Below are 6,447 nucleotides of genomic sequence, written 5' to 3'. Positions count from 1 at the left end.
ACTGTATGCTGCGCTCCACGTTGCCTGGACAGAAGCCTTTTACAAAGAACGAAAAGCATAGATGAAAATTAGATATTTTTTTTTAACCTACATAATAAATAAACAAATCTCTGAGTAATAAAAAGCAAGGACTCGGCAGGAAGATACAAAATATGCTAGCAATCTACTACAGTTGTACAACTACTCAGTTATTGTCAGGGCCCTAACTTTTAAACGCATGACACTATGCAACAGAACTGATTGGAAGTTTTGCGATACCTTATATGGAGTGACTTTCGCTAGAAAAATAGGTCAAAACAAGTCAGTAAGAATGATTTCCACAAGAGGGAGTCTAAGCGGAAAATGATCTGACTATTTTGATGCAGTTACAGTCTGGTTTACTGTCTTCAAAAAATACAGTTCCTGTAAGCACTTGGTATTTCCCCAAATACTACTCTGTTAACACAGACACTGTAACAGTTGCTTAACAGGTTTTAAAATTCAGAATTATTAAAACACCACACAGAAATCCATTGATTGTTTTTCTATCTATGGTTTAGTCCTAGTAGAGTTAGTCAAATGGTGTTAGCTTCCCTGTTTTTACAATATGGAATTCATGACGAGTAATCATCACTGTTGTCTGTGATGCCCTGGAGAGATCAACAGCCTGCAAAGGGTGTAAGGGTTGTGGGGTTTTTGGGGGGGGTGGTGTCCAAGTGTGTCTTCTTTTCCAGTGAAAATTCCAAGGAGTCCTGGCCCTTGCACTTGGCAGGCACACACATTGCAGCAGGCTTTCCTGTAGGGTTAGTAGCCCAGTCCCCCCGTTCCGAACTGCTTCCCAAATACAGAGGCAGAACACTGAACCTCTTCAGTGATGCTAACAGAACAGTGCTTTTCCCTGCCAGTGGCCACAGATACATCTTCAGGATTACTCAAAAGTTCTGAAAATCACTTTAATCTGAAGTCTGGGTTGTGGAGAACTTATTTCAGTTCTGAACAGAAATGAAAAGCAGTTTGGGAATATAATTACTGTTATTTATATACAAAGAAAATTAGAAGCCATTACCTGAGTAAGATTGGTCTTTTAAATCTGAAACTCCCAAATATGTTTTATGTAAAACATTCTTCATTTGTCAGATGAGGCAAAAGGCAATACAGATTTGCTTTAAAGGTTCTGGTTCTGAATTGGTTTGTATGCTTTTGTGAAATACTCCTATAAGGTTTAAAGTACAAAAAAGATGTGAGCAAGACAGAAGATTGAGTAAGGGCATCTGTAGTTCTTCTTTGATTCTTTTATTCTTGTGAGTGCTTGAAAGCCTGCAGCAGTTTTTTCAACAACAGTTATTGAGAAAAGGCTGACTTCAGCCTATTCATTCTGAACATCTGGACAGAACCTAACAACAGTAATTAAAACCCACTAAATTGGTAACAATACCAAATTGCTAGAGATGGGATACTGCCCATCGTCCCACCCTTCTTTGTGGATTCCTGCTAGGTCAATACAGCCTGCTCTTGAAAAGCCTTTTCTACGTGTCTCTTTCTGAAGTTTCTGTCAAGAAAGAACTGCATCCAAATTTTCTGGTCACATGAGCATTGCTCTTGGATTTATTTTTTTACCACAAACCCCAGGAAAAGTAAAGACTCAGAGTTAATACAGTTGATAGAAGGTTTGAAGATTCTGTTCTTTTCAAATAAATTACATACAATGATCTATAATATCTGCTTCCTTGTTTTAGAATGCATCCTTGTAAAATACTGTTTAAATAATGATTAAATGACACATCAGCATTCATGAAGAATGTGCAATTGAACGGTATGGAAAGTTACAGTCATTTTTTTATCCAAAACACTTTCTTTTTACTGAGGACAGCAATAAAGAGGCTTGCTTTAACCACTCAACTTGGACAGAGACACCTCCAGGCTGGGAAGTTTTGGTCCTCCCTCAGTCTCTCAGCCAAGGTCTGCTGTCAGTGGCCTCGCTACAATCCTGCTACCCCCAAAGTCACTGGGGGCAAAATACAGCTCTCTGGATTCCTGGCCCGGGAAATGCAGAGCAGAGGCGTATCACACAGCTTGCTTAGCAGACATATTTCTGAGACTGGAGGAAAAGAGTCGCCATACGTTTCTTGAGGATTCTAACACTCCTTTTTAACATAGTTCAGCCCAAGGACCAACAGACAATAACAAATTAAGGAAGCAGGTTGTAAGCCTTCAGAGCAGAAGGGGACTAATAACTGCTCTCCTAGGAGAAACACTCAGTGACTACTTTGCAACAAGCTGCTTTAAAATAAACAACCAATTTCTTTCTGCAAGACTCTCACATTTCGTATCCTTACTGGTAAAGACTTTCAACACTATTATCTTAATCCTACAACAGGTTCCTTTCCTAGTATTGTCCCCGACATTCTCTGAAAACATAATATTACTACTTATATTTTCAAAATTCTCTCTCTGATAAAATAAAATGTATTGGATCTACCTAATACACTACACTTAACAGTTTTACCAGTAATAGGTTTTATTATTACATAACTCTAAGTAAGTGCTTTCAACACAAAACATAATCCTCACAACATTCCTGCAAAGGGAGGTCTAATCCCCATGCTACAAATACAAAAACTGGAGAACAGTGTGGTTGAGGGCCCTGTCCTAGGGCACAAACACACCAAAAAGAAACAAGACCAGGCTTTCTGACTTGTAAATCCCAGCTCAAATCATGGCTAAGGCATGCTTTGGTGGGACTGTTGCTGTAAACAAATCATTGCATCTCAGTCAATTTTTAGTTTCCTTATTCAAGTAGATTTTCACAAAGAAAATGGCAAAAAAAATCAGGAAAAATCTCACAAATATCTATAACGTTGTTTGCACAAGAAGCTTGAGAAACTCCATGATAAATATCTTTTAATGCCTGATGAAGTGGTTAATTTACTCAGTTACTTCATGGATATAGGGACCCACAATTCTTTCACAGCTCAAAGTGCACACACACACAGAACAGCAGGGCTCTGTCAAACTAGTAAACATTGTCTTTCCATTGGAACCCTGACATTTTCACACACTCATCAGCATCTGAAAACACTAAGAGGTGACAACAACACAGAAGAGCCGAAAACAAGTGTAGAAAAATCCATTTGGAATCACAGAGGAAGTAGGCCTTCTGCTGTTCTGTATGCATGGAAAAAAACTAGGGAACATGGTGCACAGCAAAGCTCAGCAACTTAAAGGAAATGTTAGACAGTTGGTCACTAGCTCCTTATTTGCAGTCTTAACAGCTGCTGTGAAATCATAACAGGTAATACCGCTATCACTAACACAAGTTTGTGTGTTCTACGGAAATACTGCTTCATCAAGTGCAGGAGAAACCTTATTATAACAGAAATGATCCATGAAGTGCGGCTACAGAAAACAACCACTTACAGTGCAACATGGAAGCAGTAATTAGCAACACTCAGGAAAATCTGTTACCCAGCAGCAACCATGACCAGCTCATCAGAATTTAAACTGTCACATGACAAACAGTCAATAAAAAGGTAGCTAAAGTAAGGAATGCCTGTTCAGACTTGGTTTGTTTGTCCTTCTTCTTCCCCTGAACCCAGCTTCTTTTTCTGGCTTTGTTCAAGTTTATGTAAGCAAACACAGAAGGAAGCTGCATGGGATTTTTCAGGAATTATTTTGAAATATACTTCTGTGGGAGCTGATCACCCACCATTGGATTGGTCTGAAATGACTAACTGGTTTTAACTTGTATTTTAATTCGAAGCTGCTAGGTTCTTCTTTTATATCTTACCACTTCAGTTCTGTGGTGTCTGTAGAAATATCCCTGTGGTCATTTTTTTGTTTTTAATTCCTTCTTTATGTTTTTTCAGTTCCTTCATCTCTTGTAAAATTGGTAGCCCCAAAACATGTCTGCATTGGCACTTACACAATCTCAAGCTTCAAATGGAACTTCTTAATATTGTAAGAAAATTTGGGCCAACAGTAATTCTGGTGTAAGTAGATGCAGATTAGCTGGATTCTCTTTGTTAATGTTGTCATTGAAGGCACGGAATGGAAGTAAAAAAGGAAGTATACCTTTGCCTGCCTGCCTTTGAACAGGCGTGTTGTTCAATCATGGCTCTCGAGTACATATAGCAATGACTCCAGTTGACAGAGTAAGTGCTCAGCATGACTCCTTTTATCCAGACTAAAGATTAAGCTGAGCTTCATTGGCTTTATTTGAGTTATTTTGGAGATCACATTACAACTCTGATGGCTGGTTAACTTCTCCTCTAGCTTAATCCTCAATGCTGTATGCAAGCTTGGATGTGTCATTTAGCAAGTAGCTTATATCTTAGTGGTTGGCCATCTGTCCCGTTGTGTGTCGTGTCGTCACCCCCCAAGACTGTTACAGCAGTAGAACTGTCTGTGAAATACCAGCATCAGCCTTTCAAAGACATGCAAGTTGTGTGGTTTTCCTGGTTAATATGACAACATAACCATAGACCAAACCTTAAAAGTGGTGAAAGAACGTCTGAGTCAATTGTCTTGCACAAGTCAAGATTAGACCCATGCAGAGCTTCTCACGAACAGAAAGCAATGATTAAATTTTTAGATATTTGTGCACAATTTCAAGGTATTTTCTCACTGAAGGACAACTATGTAGCAGTACTTTGCAAGTGTAGAATGTAAGGCTGGCACAACACAAGTTTGCCTCAGAATGTTTCTGCCCTTCTTATTCGCAGTGACTCCTGAGGCTCTTCCTGACATCAATACACTATCTTGAGTCTACTATAGATACAGATTTAATTCCATATCCCACTCTCTCTGCAGTGAGAGAGGTTTCTTCCTGAAAATCAACTCTCTCATGTCTTTCAGCGTGCCAAGCTCACTTTTTTTATATGGTCAACACCACAGCGGTGGCTGCATTTCCAGTTTAATAAGTTAGTTGTGGAAACTGGGACCTAAAATTTCCATGGGAACATTACAATTTCATCAATATTTTAAAAATAAATAAATAAATTGAACACTGTATTTTTAAAAGGTTGAATCATTTTAGATTAATCATATTTGACAGGTAAAAGAATTTTTGGTTTAGCTGTGTAATGATTATGTTAAATGCAATTCATATTATGCATTATGCCTCTATTTTTAATTAAGAACATAATTAAACTTTTGCATTTGGAATGGAACAACAACTTGAAAAAGCAGAATTTCCCATAGTTATTAGCTCTAATTAGGAGCCTGGCCCTTTGTAACTCTAAACAGTACCTTTACTTGATATGAACATGATGCACAACATCAAGTAGATAAGTTACGAAACCAAAATTCATGTGACTGTGTTACACTGTTAGTACCTCTTTGTAATGTATGTTCCTCATTTAATGAAAGGCTTACTATTCCCCTGGTTCTGCACAGCTCCCCCAGACAGTAGAGTCAAAATGGCAGACAGTTTTTAGCCCCTCTAAAATAGTCTGGAAAATAATGTTGTCATAAACCAAAAGGATAACAGCAGTCTTCTTCAGTTACAGCGATGACAGGGGAGAAATAGTGACCATTGCCTTTTATCATTAACCATGTCATTGTTACATTTCTATGCAATTCCAGCAGCAACTGGAGGCATTGTTGATGGCATAGAAACATTTTTGTAAAAAACCATACCGGGGTGGCACTGTCTTGGTACAATGCTTCTCTTGAGAACACAAAACAGTTCTCTGATTACATGATGTAGAGAGAAAGAAAAACAACAGCCGTCTGTGGCCTGCCTGCCTGTCTGATTCACCACAACTTGCTTGTAGTATCTAGGAAAAACTACATTAAAAAAATGCAAGAAGTTAGAAATTTCAGTTGTTTCTGAGTAATGTTGAAAATATATTACTAGCTCTCAGATATATTGCCCCATACAGTGTTTCACAAAAAATGGGTAATGGTAAATCGATTTTAAGGATCATGTTCCTTTCTAGAGCTTCAAATGTAACCACAGGAGGAATTAATCTGCTCAGTGTGATATATATACTGAATACATGAGCCATGAAGTCCATGTCTTCGTGTGTGTACTGTTATAACTCATCTGCTGCTGATAGACTTTGGAAATTAAAAGTTATGTTGAATTTCTTAGGAGCTTAAATGGGTTATTTAATCAATAATTATAACTTCTGTTACCCATGTCACCACAATTTGTTTACCAGGCTCATGTACGTATTATTGCCCGGGGGGCACTGACTTTTGCAAAGAAGATGTTCTGAGGAACGTTGCAGCTAACAAGCATCAAAAACTATCTACACATGGCTCAGGGCCAAAAAGCCACCTCTGTGCACACAGACATACCTGTGCACGCATACGCGCTCCATCGTAAGTAAGAGAGCGGGGCTGGAGGGACCGGGTTTCCACGAATAGGTGGCAGGAAGGCAGCGGCTGCTGGCTCTCCAGGCAATCGCAGTGCTGGCCCCAGCAGCCCTGCTCACCCCTCTCGCCGCGGCAGACAGCAGGAGC

Source organism: Falco cherrug, chromosome 9, assembly GCF_023634085.1.
Source record: "Falco cherrug isolate bFalChe1 chromosome 9, bFalChe1.pri, whole genome shotgun sequence".
Classification (NCBI taxonomy): Eukaryota; Metazoa; Chordata; class Aves; order Falconiformes; family Falconidae; genus Falco; species Falco cherrug.
The sequence above is the reverse complement of the archived record's forward strand: the minus strand, read 5'-3'. Positions refer to the sequence as shown.